This window comes from Carlito syrichta, unplaced genomic scaffold, assembly GCF_000164805.1.
Source record: "Carlito syrichta isolate Samal-C Ts95f unplaced genomic scaffold, Tarsius_syrichta-2.0.1 Scaffold288751, whole genome shotgun sequence".
Classification (NCBI taxonomy): domain Eukaryota; kingdom Metazoa; phylum Chordata; class Mammalia; order Primates; family Tarsiidae; genus Carlito; species Carlito syrichta.
In genome coordinates, this window is record NW_007232847.1 from 86,548 (window position 1) to 105,426 (window position 18,879).

The following is an 18,879-nucleotide window of genomic DNA, read 5'->3' on the forward strand; positions in this document are numbered from 1 at the left end:
TAATTTTACAAATAATAAAACTGGAGTTCAAATAGGTTAAGTAACTGGCCCAAGGTCACAAAGCATGGTCTTAAGTCAAGCCAGGACAAAATCCCGGGTTAATGATTTTGAATACACTTATTTTAAAGGGCACCAGAGTAGGATGATTATTTTAAACACTTAGCACAGAGTGTTTTCAGGGTTCCTCTCTAACCACTCAGCAGAACACACATAGAGTCCTCTCTAACCACTCTAACCACTCAGCAGAACACACATAGAGTCCACATCTTTGTAGGACTACTCAGCATCAAACAAAATCTCTGTGGTTCATGATTAAGAAGACATTATAGGGCTCGGTGGCTCAGCCTGTAATCCCGTGCCTTGGGAGTCCGAGGTGAGTGGATTGCCTGAGCCCGCGGGTTTGCGACCTGCCTGGGCAGCTTGGCAAGACCTCATCTCTACAATAAATCAAAAATTAGCCGGGTGTGATAGCGCGCGCCTGTAGTTCCAGCTACTTGGAAGGTTGAGGCAGAAGGATCGCCGGAGCCCAGCAGGTCGAGGCTACGGTGGCCGGGAGCGGCCACTGCACTCCAGTCTGGGTGACAGAGTGAGACTCCGACTCAAAAAGAAAAAAAAGAAAGAAAACATTATATCGAGAAACTAAATAAAAAATTATAGAGACTGCAAGCAGGTTGAGGACAGGTGCAGTACAAGGATCGCCTTTTTGGAGCAGGATTGAAGTAAAAAACAAGGCAAGCTCTCTAGCTCAGACATGCTGCCTGGCACTTTCATCCATGGGGAATCCTCTTTGACAGGAGGTTTTTCCGTTTCTCTAAAGTCCATTGCAGAATGTAGAGATACTCAAACGAGAAAGGACATGAATTGGCAGCCGGGAGAAATGGAACAGAGCAAGAGATAGGATTCAAACCGGTGTTCACCTACATCAAACTTTGTGTAGCTTATATTAAGTCAGCACTAGAACAAACCTAGATCTCTTAGAAAAAAATCTATTAATGATGACCCAGTCTTTTCTTGCTACACTTTCCATAAAGCATCCTTCATTCTAGTTATTCAGACTGTTCTTCATTCTCCAGAGCCTTTAAATACACCCATCTCCACAACCTTGTTCTTGGAGTATTTCATGAGAATAACTTTTTACTCTTCCATATCTATTTATCAAAATCCACACTTCCTGGAAAATTCTTTTAATGTCTCTTCTTCATATGGCTTTCCCAGTCTCCAAATCTAACATAATCTCTAGGTTTTGTTCTTACAGTATTTTTCATTGTGCTCCTCTGTCATATTTAATGTCTCCCCCCCCCCCATTGGCAGTAATAATTCCCATAGGAGAGTCTCCCAACTAGACCATGTAGAGTTGAATCTGATTCATCTTTCTAGGCTTTCAGTGTCTAGCACAATGCCTGACACATGGTCTCCATTAATATTTATTGTGTTGACTAGAACACATACACTAGAATTACAGAAGCCCTGGTATTATTAATTGCTGATGCTAATCTCAGCATTTCTGGTACAGAATTGCATTTCTGGTACAGTAGCAATTTCACTCTGTTCTCTTGCTCTTCTTGTCCTAAACTTCTTCATCTTACTATAATTATTATTTGTACTTTTATTCAGATCTTGATCAAGAGCTCAGAAAATTACTGCCTGTAAAGCCTGTCCACATATATGGACAGACTTGGCTGCTGTATGATGTCTACAGGTCTTGGCTCCGTTTGGTACAGCGTAAGATAGCATCTACTCTCTTAAATCAACCAAGATTCTGAGCAGCAGAGAAAAGTCTCTGACCATGCTTCTTTCTGCCATGGCATATATAAATTATGTCTGACCATTAAGACATAAAGTAACCTGAAAAATGCAGGAAGCTGTAAATTACCCTGGAAATGTTTTAATCTCTCACTATCAGTTCTTCCTTGGATCAAAATCAAAGTGTATCCTATTTTAAGAAGCCCTTACAGATTTCCTCTCTAGCAGAATGCCTTGTTTCTAATGAATGTCTGGGTTGGAGCAAATGCCATTTATGTCTTAGTGCACCATCTCAGGAGGATATATTTCATTTTCTCAATTAAAGTTTGAGCCTCCATGAATTCATGTTCTGTTTCTGAGTAAGATAACTTTGAGAAACAATGGCTATTTTACATACCAAAATTTTATCACAAAATATTACTGTGTAAAATTTTCAAAACAACTCTGCTAATACAACTGTTCAAACATCTGGAAGACTACATCACAAAAATTGCTCTCCCTACGAGCTCCCCCAGAAGCATATCCTATGCCAAAGTCTTTGTGATATGTGATGACAGTAGACACACCAGTTCTCCAACACAAAGTCAATAGGACTGCCTAACACTACAACAAATAGTATCCTGTTCAGGAAGTACCATTTATGAAGATAAAATAAATTTATTTGTTAATCTAAAAAGAAAGCAAAATATTCAAAATGTATTACTTACCATGTTTACCCTGAAATAGATCTACATGTATATGTGTATTTATATATGTATTTCTATATGTAGATGTATTAGTCATATATATTCACATACATTCACTTCCCAACATTCAGGCTGTTAACAGTTTCTTAATTCCTTATAAACTGTATATGAACTTCACTGTAAAATGAATGATCACATTTATCTGTGGTGTCTTAAAAAGTATGTGGCTTTTATTATTATAAAAGGAAGAAACAAGTGAGACTTCTTACAAAAATCCAGGTTTCAAAGCATTTCAGACACATACATTTCTATAAACCCAACAGAAGTAGACACCCAAGCATTCTAAGGACAGCACAGAATGCAAGTTCATTGGAGGAAGGTAGTAGGTCTACTTAGGTCTGTATTCCTAGATCTTAGTCCAGTACTTGGCATATAGTTGGTGCCCAATAAATATTTACAGGCTAAATAAACAAATTTGTAAATGAACTCAATAAGAGATAGTGTGGTGCAATGGGAAGAGTAAAATTAGGTGGCTAGATTTAAGTCATAACTTCAATATCTTCTGGTTTCATAATTTGGTTTGGCTCTTAGTTTGGTCAGAGACTATGTCTCTTTGAATCCAACCTCATGTCATGATACAACTGCAGTCCTCAATGTGTGGTTATGAATCTCCCATGAGAAAACATGTGAAAGCTTTCTTGTAACAATGATAACTAGCATTTAATGGGTGTCAACTCTGTGTTAAGTCATGTTTATAATTTAACTTCTAACTCCTATAACATATTCCCAGAAGGTGCTAGATTATTTGATTATAAAAAGAATTGTATACCAAAGTTTCTTGTGTCTGTTGGCTTTAATTGTTCACCTTAGTAGTTGGAGATGTAGCTTTCTCTGATCACACTGTAACCACTCATTCAGAAGCCAAGATCTGGACAGAAAGGAAATAAACCAGCTTTTGAAGTCAAATCAGAATGTGTATGAAAGTGCCCTAAAGATATATAAAACCACACTCAGTGGAAGATATTATGAATAACGTTGTTTCATATCTGGTTCAGAAGAATTAGAATAGTCAGTGAACACATTCTCCTGGTTCTGTAGCCTCGTACGATGCTCAGGTTTCACTTACAACATGTGACAAAGCATGTAGGGCAATAAAGTGGTGATGGTGGGAAGCCCAAATAATATACAATGCTTCTTTCCTACAGTCTGGGAATAAAAAGAAAAAGAAACTTCAGAACTTAAAGATCATGCCAGAAATTCCATTGTGGAAGGAGGATACAGTCTTCAAAGAAGTCAGTGCCTCCTATTTCTCTCATTTGATATACAGCCAATCATCAGCTTCGTTAAAACTATTTCTCATTCTATGCAACAATTTAAGGATTGAGTTCCAACTAATTCTGGGAAAATGCCATATCTCCTGGGGACATTATATTTGCAAGCCAGCATGAGAAAAAAATGTCATCTAAATGAGACAAGAGGGAAAAGTTAGAGAAATTAGAAATTAGAAATGAACATTCCTTCTTCTTCAGTGTCTTAGCGAGAGAAGGAAAGAATTTGGGGCCAGATAAGGAGTCCAAGCCAGAGATACTATAGCTTTACAGCTTGAGGTCACCAGAAGGGGGACGGGGGAGGCCAGCATGGAGAAGCACAGCAAACATTAGGGTAAGCCTACACATTACAGGGAAAATGTGTAGGTTTAGTCCTCAGAGGCTGTGGGGTGAGAACAGGGAAAGAGAAAAGGGAGGCAGCCAGTGAAGGTGTCTGGGGCTGTTTGAGAATATCAGATTTCTTCCTAAGAACAACGGGTCTCCATGGGCAGAGACAGACTCTAAATCAAGAAGAAACTAGAAATGGTAGGATAACCCACAGGGAGATTGCTACTAAGAGCCCTCTCTCCAAGCAAGATAGGTTAGTTATTTCAGATTGTTCCACCCCTGTAATGAAACATATTTACAAACTCAGGAGATATAAAGCAAAAAATATAGGATGCTTAAATTTGGGATTGATTGAAGAATAGAAAAAATGCAACTTTCAAGACTTGAGTGTGGTGAGGAGAATGGCAGAAGAGGTTGTGAAATTACAAGTGAAGAGATGTGCCATTTATTCAGGAGCTGGTGAAAATTCCAAGAAGGAAACATGTGCTGGAGTTGGCTGTGATGAACTGGAGCTGTATCCACCAAACCCTGTGATTGCAAAAAGAATTCATAAAATTCCAATAGAAAGCATATTGAGGCTACAAACGGAGATCAGGGGATTTCATCAGATTCCCATCTCTCACTAAACATTCGAGGCATTAGAAAGCATCTGGACCTGCTTTTCTCGTCTATTTGAGAAAGCTAAATTGTAGCATGGCAGTTCCCCTACTAGTAGGTTGAAAAGAACAGATATTTCCTCCTATTTACAGCTCCTAGACTTTGGAGTACTTTCAGCAACAAATTCTATGATATCTTTATTGCTTATGTTATAACTTTTTAGCTCTTAAAATGCATACTCTCCCAAGGAATCCAAACAGAGGTCTCTATCTTTTCCCCACTCCATGTGCCCTAAAAATAAATCTCTAGGGCACAAGCATGAGCATGAATACAGGCCTAGAATTGCTAGTATATATTCAAGTATCTTTGAAAAGGACCATAGAGAGTTATGGAGATGGCTGGTTTTCTGAGGACCACAGTAATAACTGTAATGAAAATATTCATAAAGCTAGCATTTACTGAATGCAAAATATCATTCTAATGCACATTTCTTCCTTACAACAATTTTATTAGGTAGGCCAATACATTATCCATACTTAAATCAAGAAGCTGTGGCACAGAGAGAGTAAATAGTTTGTTTCAGATCACAAACCAAGAAGACTGGTGCGAGAGCTAATTATATCAGTCACCAGGTAATAATCTGCTGGTCTTCATCTAAGGGCGAAAGAGAGTGCTCAGGACTGTGGAACAGAATGTTCTCTATACTACAGAGTATAAAGCTTTCTTTATTTCCTAGGCATTTTTATCTAAACTTCTACAGTAGTAAACATTCATTCATATTAGCCTATAGGACATTGCTACAAATATTTGTTTAAAACTCTGTTTCTCTGATGTCTGTGAGCTACTTAAGACCAGTGACTATATTGCCTATTTTAGCATTCTCACAGTCTGCCATTAGGCTTGAAACATCATAGGTTAAAATATTAGTAAATTAAAGTCAAATTATTTTTCATTAAGTATGTACTGCATTCCCATTATCAGCCTGCTTATATGCTGAGCACTGAGAATAACAAATGAGCTGGTCATAGCTCGTGTTTTCAAGATCCTTGCAATCTAACTGGAAAATCAGATGAGTAAATGAAAAATTTCAATAGAGAATTTAAAAATCATTTGTCAGAGTAAAATTGGCAGTATTATAGGAGCATAAAGCAATAGCATAAACCTAGGTTAAGGCTGTCAATTAAGGCTTCCTAAAAGAGGTTGTAAAGGAACCTCTGGGAATTATATCAGCATCAGGACAGCATGAATTATAAGCCCGAGAAAACATGGGGACATTTGGGCACTTGATTGGATGGTTCTGTAGCACAGCTTATATGGGGGGGGTCATTGGAAATGAATAATGAAAATGTAGCCAGAAGTCAAATTTAAAGGGCAATGAATTAAAAATTAAATTTCCTCTCCAAAGATGATAGTCATTGGGTGTGGCAAGTGAGCAATACAACGATGCTGTGGAAGAAATGATTTCTTCTTCCAATGAGTTGTCAACAAGCAAGCTAGCACTTACATATCAGGAGAAGATGAAGGCAAAAGGCCTTACAGAGTGAGGAGCTGGTTACAGCAAAAGCAAAGTAGCCAAGAGCTCAAATGAAGAACACAAAGGGGCCAAGGAGCAGAAGACATCACAAAGTGGTTAAGAAGAGAAGTTTTGGTGTCAGACTGCGTGAATGACTGAGCAATTCATTTAAATGCTCTGTGCCTTAGTTTATCTTTCTGTACCTTAGAAATAATATCACTGTGTAAAATTGATATGAGGATTAAATGATATAACAGAAAATATTCAATTAGAAAGGAAGATAAGAGCTATGTACAGTGACTCACACCTGTAATCCAAGTGCACCGAGAGGCACAGGCAGGAAGAATGGCTTGAGGCTAGTTCAAGACCAACCTGGATAAGTGAGACCTTGTCTCCAAAAAAAAGGGAAGGATTTTCCTATATTATGTTGATCACACTTTATAAAAGAACAGATGTATAATACATAAAAGCCCTTACATTTCTTTTCAGTGAGCATATTACATTATTTCATTTAATATTCACATCTATCTTATATGGTTAGTAACAGTATTATCAGATAACTCAGAATATAATAGAGACACTCTCTTTTATTACCAATACCTGCCCTCTCTCATTTAGCTTTTTGCTTTGTGTGGAACTTCTGGGTACTGAAACTACACCACTCAATGCAGACTGAGGTGATTACTGAATCCACACCTCACTGCACCTTACTCAAAGACACTCAACATTGCTCTGTGAAAGTCTACTCACTGCTTATGCCAAATTTGGAATTTTCATCTCAAGCAGTCTGCTACCAATCATCTGGGTGAACCAGACAGCTATCAACCATGCTATATAGGAAAATTTCAGAAGTCTCAGCTTTATTCATTCACTGTCTGTCAGAAGAAATATTCAAGTTGAACTCACACACTCTCTTCACATCCTGTGAGCCATTATTTTGTTTCTTTTTTATGGTGTTTTAAAATTAGACAGGCATAGTAGTACATGCCTATAGCACTAGCTACTTGGGAGTCTGATTGGAGGATCTCTCAAGCCCAGGAGTTCTAGGCTACTGTGAGCTATGATCATGCCACTACACTTCAGCCTGGGAGGGATAGCGAGACACTGCCTCTTTAAACAAACACATAAATAAATAAATAATTATAAATAAATAAATAGTGACTTTCTGTTTCAATCCTTCTAACAATGCTGTGAGCTATGATCATGATACTGCACTTCAGCCTGGAAGTGACAGAGCAAGACACTGTCTCCTTAAATACAAACAAACAAACATACATACATACATACATACATACATACATACATACATTGTGACTTTCTGTTTCAATCACTCTAACAAGGAAATTAAGTAGATCTCTAGTTTCCCCAGCTCAACTGCCACATCTTGGGTGATGAGTTAATATAACTCTGGTCCCAAAATCACTGGCATTTGCTCTTAAACACTTGGTGTGCAAATAGGGTAAGCTGGTACTTCGTGGTTCCCCTGGCTTAGAGAACTGCAAGGAGGAGAGGTCCTACTTCTCACAAAGCTATCCAGGAGGCGAGTCTTGACTCATCATGGTTAGTGGGAAGAGAGGAAAACTAGAGTAGAGATATTAAGTCCCTGGCTATGGTTCTTTTTGAGCATTTATTTTATCTGTACTTCCAACGAGCAAACTTTAAGTACCTAGTATGTCTCACCACATGATAACTTTTCCTAATGCACATACAATAGGAGAAATGCTAGCCCTCATAGAATATATAAACATTTTTTACAAAATAGAGTCAAAATGCTAAAAGGTACTGGAATAAAAGAATATCAAAACGGAAAAACAAAAAAAAAGATAGTAAGTATAACACAGGTGAACAATTTCCTTGAATAATAAATTTTATATTGAATGCTCTGCTGCATTATCTCATTTAATTATGGTAACAATATTATTACAAAGACACTATTATTATCACCGTTATACATATGAAAAAATTGAAGTTCAGAGCTTAAGACTCTTTTTACCTTTGCACTTAAGGAAAGACGATATTATAGGTTATTGAATTTATACAATCTGTGAGTGGAACTGAGAAAGGATCCAGTAACACCTCAATTCATATAAATTCATGTAAATTCATATAAATTTCTTACTACCCAAAACGGCCCAGAACAAATCTGGCAAATTCTGAGATTAGTTTTCAGTTTCTGCATTTCCATCCCAGCTCCCCAAATGACCCAAACTAATTATGCTGTGAGAATTCCCAGACTTTAGAGAGAACACTTGGAAAATAAATTCCTGCTTACTTCATCTCTCTCTTAACATCCACTGTCTTGATCCAGGAACTCATCGACTTTTGCCTGAATTTTTGCAACAGCTTCCTCACAGATTTGACTGGCTTCATTTCATTTTTTCTTTTCAATATTAAAAAAATTAATTGAAGTATATGTACACATAAAGTTATATAATAAAATGTTCATAACCTGTGTTCACTTTGATGAATTTTGACAATTGTATATATCCACGTAATTAAAACTCAACACAAGATATAATATATTTCCATCACCCCAGAAAGCTTCTCCATTCTCTCTCTCTTTCTGGGGTCAGCGACCTCTATCCTCAGAGGCTGAATTTTATCACCATAGATTTGTTTGGGAACTTCATGTAAATGAAACATATAGTTGTATATTCTTTTGTGTCTGATTTACTTTATACAGCATAATGTTTTTGAGATTCATACATGACAGTTGTAACAGTAGTTTACACACTTTTATTAGCTGAATAATATTATGCTCTGTTAATAGACCTCAATTTGTTTATCTATTTACCTCTTGATGAACATTTAGGATACTTCCAGTTGGGAGATTTTATGATGAAAGCTGCTTAAAGATTTTTGTGGCAATATATTTTCATTTTTTTCTTTTTTGTTTTTCTTTTCTTTTCTTTCTCCTTTTTTTTTTTTTTTTTTAGTCAAAATCTAGCTCTGTTGCCCAGACTGTAGTGCAGTGGCACACTCACGGCCACTTAGCCTCGACATGCTGGGCTCAAGTGATCCTTCCACCTCAGCCTTCCAAGTAGCTGGAACTACAGGCGCATGCTACCACGCCCTAATTTTTTTTTATTTATTATAGAGAGGAGGTCTCACCAAGCTGCCCTGGCTGATCTCGAACCCGTGGGCTCAGGCAATCCCCTCACCTCAGTCTCCCAAAGTGCTGGGATTATAGGTGTGAGCCACTGCACCGGACTACTTTCATTTTTCTTGGTTAAATAATAAAAAAATGGAATGCTGATTCATGAGGTAAATGTGTTCATGTGTGTTTAGGTTTACAAGAAATTGCCTGTTTAACTAAGTGACAGAAACAATTTATACCCCCACCAGCAACGAATGAGAGTTCCAGATAGTCCACATTCTTACCAACATTTAATATTTGTTGTTTTTTTGAGATTAGCTATTCTAGTAGATGAAAATAACTCCTTGTGGTTTTTATTTTCACTTGTATCTTTTTATATATATCCCTACTGGTCATTTGTGCTGTTGTGTTCACAATGTCTCGTCTTTTTTTTTATATTGGGTTGTCTCCTAATTATTTGTAGGAGATCTTTTGTATGATTTGGATACAAGTTCTGTATCCAGAACTTATTGCAAATATTTTCTCTCAGTTTAGTAGCTCATTTATTTTATTTTGTGTGTTTTTTGTATTCTAAAAAATGGTGAGCTATTGACTTATTCAACCTAAGTTTGTATAGATATCCTCCTATGTTTTATTTAAAAACATAAACTGTTTTAAATGTTTCTATATAATTAATTTCTAACTATGGTGTAAGGAAAGGGTTGTGCTTCCGTTTTTTTATAAGGATACTCACTTTTTAAAGGACCATTTGTAAAAATACTTTTCCTCATTGGTTTAGCTTGGCACCATTGTAAAAGAGCAATTGATTATGTACATGTGATTATATTTTTGTTTTATTAATTTTTTGTAATTATGCTGACATTACATATTATTTTGATGCCTCTGTAGCTTCATAGTGCAATCGAGTAGAGTAAGTCCTCCAACTTTTTCCCTTTTACCCGTCCTCCCTTTCTGCCTCCCTTTCTTTCTTTTCTTTTTGTCTTTGTTTTTCTTTTTTAGTTGTTTTGGAACTTTTTTAAACATCTTACAGTTACTGATTCTAATTAATTACCATTGTGCCTTGAAAGATATTCCATATTATTTCAGTTCCTTAAAAATTATCATGGTTTGTTTTGTGACCCTGCATATGATGAATGTTTCATAAAAACTTTAGACAAGTGAATACTTTTAAAATGTTGAATGTAGTGTTTTATAAATGTCAATTATGGTACATTAGTTGATAATATCATTCAATACTTTATATCCCTGCTGATTTTTATTTTAATTTATTCTATTAATATCCAAGAGGTTTTGAAAACCTACAGCTATAATTAGTTCTATCGTTGTAAAATATTAACCATTTATTTATAAAGAGAAAATTATATTTCCCTCTTTATCTTCCGCAACACTCCTATTCCTGAGGTCTATTTTTAAATGAATTAGCATAGTTTCACTTTCTTACGATTATCATTTGCATTTTTTTATTTTTTCCTTTCTGACAAAATGTTTATTGTGTTACATTTAAAGTGAGCATAGTTGGGTCTGTGTGTGTGAAAGCACACACACAAAGATCATTTTTGACAAGATTTTTACATTTACCTCTATATTCTGTCTTGCAGATCCACGTGATTTTCAAATACCATTTTACTTCCATTTGAAAAACTTCCTTTAGCGATTCTTGTAGTACAGGTGTGCAGAAAACCCATAGCATTTGTCTATTCACAAAGGTTACAACGGTGCTGCACTTTTACGGATATTTTTGCTTACATATTCTATTCTATAATATTATATTATTCTGAATAAACCTTTTTTTCCTGTCGGCACTTTTAAGATGTTCCATTGTGTTCTGTTAGCAATTCCTGTTTTTGCTTTTACATGTATAATGTGTCCCACCCTATTACAGACATTTTAAAGATTTTGGCTTTACCTTTGATTTCAACCAAAGATTCAACTATGATCTGCCTAGATAGAGTGTTTGTATTTATGTTGTTTGGTGCTCAAGTATCTTCTTGAACATGTGGGTTGATATCTTTCAACAACATTAGACAATTATTGACTGTTACATCTTCTACTATTTCCTTTTTTAATTATACTTTTTTCTTCTTTTGGAACTTCAAATATAGCTATTTTCAAATATTTTATATTATTCCATCTAGTCTGAGTGCCATGATTCATTTATTTAATCTTTTCTCTCTGTATTTCAGTTTGAATAATTTCTGTTGACCTGTCTTCAAGCTCATTTTTAAAAAAAATTTTAATGAAACTAGTCCATTTTTAAAGACATTAAATAAATTAGTCAATTGAATAAATTATTTAATTGTGATACATATTTTATATTTCTATCATTTCCATTTGGTTCATTTTATAATTCTCATTTCCATGTTTAAGTTTTCCATATGTTCAAGTATGTTATTCATATTTTCCTTTACATCTGTCTATATATTTATCTCTAAATAACAGATTATTCTTTAAAAATAATTTTTAGGATAATATTTATTCTAAAGAATAAATCTATTCATAATAATTATGCATGATAATAGAGGTCATTTTTTGTATGCATCTACTGACTAAAATTTTAATTTTAATTACTTGGAAATAAATTTTTTAAATCCTATTTTTAAAATCACATTTCCATATTTCTTTGCATTTTGTGTAACCTGTAAAAATTGTATGGTGGATATCGTATGTAAAAGAACAACAGAGTCAATAACATTTATCCCAGAAAAGTGTATGCATCCGCTCTGTTTAACCACAGTGTATTCGTAAGCATAGCGGGAGGCCAGGGTGAGGCTCAGACAATCTAAACTATAGTTGATTTGTGTATTGGTATTTTTTACAGATATGGTTAGAAAGTTTCCCTGGCTTCAAATGATTTAATGACAGGATTAAAACATTTACCTCACTATGGCTTAGAATCTGAGCATAGTCAGACTCTGGAAGACCCTTTAAGCTTTACAGCCCAGTAAAGATAAGAGACCCAGAGAGGTCTTTCCGTATTTTATAATGTGATGACCAAGCTTCTAAGTCACTGAGGAGTTCTGGGCCCTTTCTCTGAGTTTCTGTGCCTCACTTTATGCCTCCCCTACCTTTTTTTTTTTTTTTTTAAATCCTGGCCTTTAGAGGATCTCTGTAGTACTTTCTACGAAGGCCTGTTATACCATGGAAGGATGTCTTTCAGCTCTCCTGCCCCACCTACAATTTTCTTCAAGCTTTTATTTTATACTCAGTGATAGCTCTGTGTGCTTTGGATGAATTTCAATGTTCTACTTGAACTCCAGTCTTCCATAAACTGGTTCTTTATACATGGGGAATGAAATTTATGCTCAAAGGGATCTTCTTTAGCTCTTATGACCTCCTATCTTTCAGCTTGCTATGTCTCTGCTCTTCATGAGTGCCTATGGAAAAGGTTGGTGGGTAGGTAGAGACTTATTCTGTGACTGAGGGTCCTCAGAATTCCAATATTTTTCCGGGCCATGTAGCCGTTGGGAGATCATTAACATTTCAATTTATTTTTCCTTTCTCATATACGAAAGAAGACCCCCGCAAAACTGGAATTATTTTTTGGAGTGTGGGCCCCTTATAATATAGGCTTTCCCTGCCAGTTAATTGTTCTAGAAACCCATCTGTATCAGTGTACCAGCTAGCGTTGTTGTGAGAGACTGCATTCAGCTTCAGTGAATTTTTTTTTGAAGATTCCTTCAATGCATTTGCCCATTTCATGATGGGTGATTTACATGAACAACATGTGGCAGTTCAACACACCTGTCCACACTGCTGTTAGTGTTCAGCAGTTTTTGAGCAAAAACGGTGTGACCCTGTGTTCTACCCTTCCCTATTCACTTGATCTCACCTTGAACAACTTTTTTTTTGTTTCCCCAGATGAAAAAGTCGTCAAAAAGAAATGTTTTGCTGATGTGAAAGACATGAAACAAAAATGGCAGAATCACTTAAAGGCATCAAAATTGACAAGTTGAAAACTGCTTTGAGCAGTGAAAAAAGTGTCTCAATAGGTGTATTGCATCAAACGGAGATGACTTTGAAGGTCTGAAGCTTAAACATGTAAGAATAAATACTCAGTTTTAAAACATAAATTCTATTTTGGGGGGGATCCCCTCTTGAAAATATGGTGCCTTCATGGCTCCTCATACCATTCTACTAAAGCTAAAAGCAGCCATGAGAGTCTTCTCTCCTAGGAAAGCCTTACATCTTTCTGGAATTTAGCTAATTTAAGTTTCTTTGCCTCTCTAGATCTTTGATAGGTTTTAAAATAACAATAATTATGCAGCTTGTCTGGCTTTTGTTGTTGCTGTTAGGGTAGAAGTAGTGGTCTCTTACAAATTTCTATATCTTATTCAGAATTGAAAGTCTCCTCCATTAATATTTGCCTCCCCAAATTCATCATTTATATATCTCCAGAAGTGATCTTTTAACAAGTATCATATCATCCTATGCCCTGATCAAATCATTCAATTTATCTTTTTTGCTCACAAACTCCTTAGCATGACTAGCAAGATCTTCCATAAATGAAATTTACCTCTTCTTTTCCACTGACTCACTTACATTTTATATCCCCAAAATATTGAACTATGTTTAGATTTCATTTATTCACCATGCTGTTTCTATACATAAAATATCGTTTCTTCGTCTTCACTGGATTAACCTTTCCTCATTGTTTAATATGCAGATCAGATATCACCTTCACTGGAAACAATCCCTGATATGCTACCTTTCTTGTCACCCTCTTCTGTGCTTTCACAGTTACCCTGAACATAGTGCAGGCATGATATCTAATATAAATTCACCTCATTATGTTCCTCTTCTTTACTATAAGAGAATTCCATTAAACAAAGGATCAACCCCTATTACATGCCCCATGTAAAATAACTTCATTTTATATTTTCTGAATTAATGAATGAAAAGAAAGAAAAAGCATCACCTTTTATATCAAAACTTTTTGTTCCTGCCAGAAGGCGTTATCCTAGTTATTGGTCATATAAAAGTAATGAAGCAGAACAAATCAGTACCCTCATTGTTTTTTGAGATAATATCTACTGAAAATACAGAAAAAATAAAAATATTAAATATTCAGAGCTCTAGAATAGGCTACAGATTTGATATGCTGCCAAAAAAGGAGAAAGAACCCTGTTAGAAGTAAAAGAAAGAAAGAAAACTAAGCATAACTCAATGAAGTTTTTTGGTTTCTTTCCCCTACTAAGGGTCTCGGTTTTACCTTTTCTCATACACCTCACCTGCCATAGGAAAGTCACTCTCTGCTGTTTTCATATTTACCTGCTTTGACAGGTTATGTGCTCTCAGCTCTCAGGCCATTTGTGTACCTAGTGAACCACTAATCATTGTAAGATTAGTGGTTCACTAGGTGCACAAATGACCTGAGAACTGAGGCCATTTCCCCCCTTCACCTCCTTTGACTACCATCTTTCAGGCAATCGTACAACCACTCAACCTGTATCATCCTGAAGTTATAAGGAAATTTGAGGTCAGATTCTAAGGCAATGAATATTAGATGTCCAACTGGAAACAGCATATACTGAGGGCTGTGAATGGACAGGAGTCTTAGGAAAGGCCTTTTTTCTTTATGGTGGAAAAAATCTTTCTGTATGGACTAATATTTTACCTTAAACCAGAATAAAAAGAAAGAGTTATCCTTAGAAAAATACTTTAAGCAACGGAAACAAGGAAAATAGTAATAACTTTGGCAGAATTGGAAAAATAAAAAGAGAAAAATGATACAAGATGAGATCAAAGTGAGAGAGGAAGGAGGTAGATCATAAAGAACCTGTTGGATATAGTAAGAAGATAAGATTGTATTTAAATGTCATAGGATGCCACTGAAGAGTTTTAAATAGGACATATAAAATATGCTGAAACTCACCGTCAATCAGAGAAACACGTAGTAAAACAAGATACCATTTTAAAACCATCATATTGACAAATGTTGAAACTTTGGACAACACCAACAAGGAGTGTACATGTCGGAGTGTAAATTATTACAACTAGTTTGAGAAGTAATTTGTAATATCTCATGCAGCTAAAGACATATATAACCAGCAATTCTACTCCTAGTGCATGACATAGAATAACGTTTCGCAAATTGGGGGTGTTGATCCATTAATAAAACACAAAATTAATGTTGTTGGTCAGGAATAATACTTTTATGTATTAAAATTGCATAGCATAATGTAGTATAGCAAATAACACAAAATTATCAGAATATTGAAGGTAATCAAGATAAATATAATTGCATGAAATTTTAGTTTCAATCACATAAACACATATACACATGCACACACAATTGTTGTGATGTAAAATGTATTTCTTACTGTGGTCACATTCAAAGATGTTTGGAAATCACTGCCCTAGAGAAATTCTTGCACGTGTGCAGATGAAACATACAAGAAGGTTAGTCTTAATATTTTTAGTATGTAGTAAAAACTTGCAAACAATATCAATGTTCATCAACATGAACTACAATAAATAAAACTGTACTATGTGACCACAGCATGGGATACTATACAGCATTGAAATTTCAAAACTGGAGACAAATAAATAAATACTAAAAACATAAGTCTGAGAGGAGAAAACTACTTGATTCAAACATTGTGATTTATATAGTTAATTTATACAAGCACACACACACACATATATAGTTAGCAACATGTAAAACAAGTTTAGGTCTTATTTACAAATATATTTAGCTAAAACATAGTACATTTTTGATAATTGCATTTACTAAATTGAAAATAGTGGTTACCTTTCAGGATAAAGAGAAAAGAGACAACAGGGCATTCAGGAAATTTCTGTTGTTTTCCATTTTTATTTCAAAAATCAGGTCATAAATAAATAGATATTTATAATATTATTCTCTGCAATTTTTATGTGTTCAAAAAATTTCATAATGAAAATATCATTGTATGTGCTATGTGGAGAATATATGGGGATAATTAGATGGGGAAAGGGAATGGTGAGAGAAGGAGAAAAATAAGTCAAGAATGAAAAACTGTTGTTATAGTGTTATTATGACATAGACGTTTCAGAAAGAAGCAGGTTTGGAGAGGAAATCAAAGAATTCTATTTTGTATTTGTTCAGTTCAAATTGTCTACTAAACATCCAACAGAGATGTCAAATAACTGTTGAACATATTAGCTTAGAAGTCAGGACTAAAATACAGATTTTGAAGTTACAATAGTATAAACAAGACAATGCTCTTCTTTGCCATGTGTCAGCATCCTTGATGTACCTAGGTACTGCTAGTTAATGCAAAAAGACATTTCACATGCTTTGCATGTTTTGTTTGCCTTGAGCCTTAAGATTAGAAATTACATTTTATCTTCAGTCTTTCATATCAAAACTTCCAAATATACTTTCAAGAATTAATCTGTCAATAAACTTTCTACTTCTAAAGGAATTCAGCAGTCTTTTCACAACACTAAGTTAAAAAGTAACTGCTGTGCACCCAGTTCATTGTCATGAACTTTTATGGAGCATGAGCACATTCCACACTCAAAGCATTGTACAAAATACCTTTGGGAATGCAGTGTTATCCCATACAACCACTGTCTTGGGGATATGAAATAGAATGGGAAAGAGACGATACACATAACATTCTATAACATTCATCTTCCATTAATTATTTTGGAGCGCTTAGTATGTAGCAGAAACTATCATAGAGTTGGGAATTCAGCAGTGAGTTCAAATCTTATACTGTTCAGAATCAGAAAACAAATTAAAATAAAATTAAACTCTGTCAGTAAATGGAGAGTGAATTAAAATAGAGTCTAATAATTAAAACAGTGATAGAATATCCTCTGAATCAGGTTCAGCAAACTTTTCCTGCAGGGATCAGATAGCGAGTATTTTAGGCTCTGCAGGCCATACAGTTTCTGTTGCAATTATGTTGGAGTACTGTGAGCACAGGCACAGATAATATAGACACAGAAGGCACGGCTGTGTGCCAATAAAATGTTTTTATGAACACAAAATTGAGTTTCATATCATTTTCACAGCATAACATACTTTTGATTTTTTTCTTTTTCAACTATTTAGGTAAAAACTATTCATAGCTCAAAGATCTTGCAATAACAGGAAGTGGGCTGGATTTGGCCCTTGGGTCATTGTTTGCATTCCCTTGCTCTAGATTCACGTCACAATTTTGCTCCAAATGTGAGAATAAGTTATTAATATATAATTTGCAGGGTCCATTGCAAAGTAAAAAAAAGAGATCCCTTGCTCAAAAAAAATTATGAAGACTTTCAAGACAGCAACAGCACAGCATTAAACCAAGTGTGGGGCCTTCTGAGCCCAGTGCCCTGACCTCCTGTCCACGAAGCTGGTCTATAATGAATACATATCTTAATTGCATTTTGAGTTTCCTAGATATAAATTAATAGTCATGGAAAATATTTTAATTCTGTTATTCTAGCATCATGTATTTGTTTTAATTCCGCACCTTTAGAAACTCACATAGTACCTAGCACAGAGCAGATATTCAAAATAAAGTTAGTAGAATGAATGTAAAATAAAAAATAATATAGTCGATTGTTTTGTACATTTTGCTTACTGAATTACATAGAAACAATAAGTCTAAGACGTCTAAAGTTTGTTGAATGTTCCCTGAATAACCCACCCACAGGCCTAGAGAGATATGTATTTCTGGAATTTCCTTTTGATTAGTTTAACTTTTCCTTGCAGGTTAAGCATTGTCGATTTCTCTAGCTTCATCTCTTCCTTCTCTCATCTAGTACTTTACTCTCCAACCTGAATAATTCACTTCAGTCTCATCTGAGACAAGCTCTCTCAGCTCTTGGATGTTTTTACACACTGCTAGAATTCTTCATCCTGGAAAGATTCCTACCTAGATTATCTTTGGTTTTCTTCAAATCTTTGTTTCTTGTTGGGAAGCCTATTCCCTTACTGCATGCTTATTTGTTTATTGTTTATTGTCTATTTCCACCACTAGAGAGCAAACTCAATGAGAATAGTGACATTTTTGTTGTTGTTTTTCACTAGCGTATTCTCCAGGTTTGGTTGGATTCATTTCCTGCAGGTTCTGCAACTCCATTTTTTGTTTTTTGTAATTTTTTTAACATCAGAAGGCTCATCATTGAGAATTGTAACTTTCTCTTCACTTGCCTCCTCCAATTTGTGACTTTCTCCTCCAGTAGACTTGAGTCAATACTTTGGAAGCAGGGACCCTAGAGCATTCATCTTTGTCCCTTTAACACTTGGAGCATAGTAGGTGCTTAGCAAATATTTGGTAAATCAATGAGTGAGTATGTGTGGATTACAAAACAGTCTGGTGAATATGATCTGGAGATCTTCAAAAGGCTGATTTTCCTTGAACAATGAGAACCAAGTTAAACAACCTGAAGGCCTTCACTCAGAAGGACAGTATACAAAGATCTCTGGCACAGTATGATCAGCAAGAATTGTGACTCCATGGGGATGTAAAGGTAGCTGTGGCCACTCAGGCATCATTTTCCCAGTTCTCAACAGAGTCTCAGCAAGTCTGAAAGGAAATGCTATGCATTTGCATCTCTCTCATCTCATCATTGAGTCATTTATTTAACAAATATGATTAGATCTCCAGG